This window comes from Juglans regia, unplaced genomic scaffold (genome assembly GCF_001411555.2).
Source record: "Juglans regia cultivar Chandler unplaced genomic scaffold, Walnut 2.0 Scaffold_19483, whole genome shotgun sequence".
NCBI lineage: Eukaryota > Viridiplantae > Streptophyta > Magnoliopsida > Fagales > Juglandaceae > Juglans > Juglans regia.
Window position 1 is genome coordinate 1 of NW_023350333.1, and position 562 is coordinate 562.

General features: G+C 40.6%; 1 long non-coding RNA gene across 1 annotated transcript; it reads left to right on the forward strand.

Moving 5' to 3' along the window:
* The first annotated feature begins 27 nt into the window (after positions 1 to 27).
* On the forward strand, positions 28 to 257 carry LOC109017080. The gene is made up of 2 exons (XR_002000284.2): positions 28 to 92; positions 178 to 257. It is a non-coding gene; the product is annotated as an uncharacterized LOC109017080 (long non-coding RNA).
* The last annotated feature ends 305 nt before the right edge of the window (positions 258 to 562 follow it).

The window sequence follows — 562 nt, forward strand, 5'->3', positions numbered from 1 at the left end:
AGCCCCCACAAATGACATCGTATCCAACAACGTTCATGTACCCTCCATCGACTAATGCGGAGAGTTCGGGCCATGTTCAACAAACGAACCAGGTATATTTATTCCTTTCATATATATATATATATTTTTTTTGTATGTGTTTGTTGTTATCCGTTCTAACAGCGTGGATGATTGCAGCCCCCACCAATGCCACATTTTCCAGCAACTTTCATGTACCCTCCGTCGAGTAATGCGGAGAGTTCGGGCCATGTTCAACAGGTAAGTCAGGTATATTTATTCATTTCTTAAATTTTTTTTTTTTTTTTATGTGTTTGTTGTTACCTGTTCTAACACCGTGCATGCTTGAAGCCCCCACCAATGCCACATTTTCTAGCAACTTTCATGTACCCTCCGTCGACTAATGCGGAGAGTTCGGGCCATGTTCAACAAACGAACCAGGTATATTTATTCCTTTCTTATTTTTTTTTTTTTTTTGTATGTGTTTGTTGTTATCCGTTCTAACACCGTGGATGATTGCAGCCCCCACCAATGCCACATTTTCCAGCAACTTTCATGTACCCTC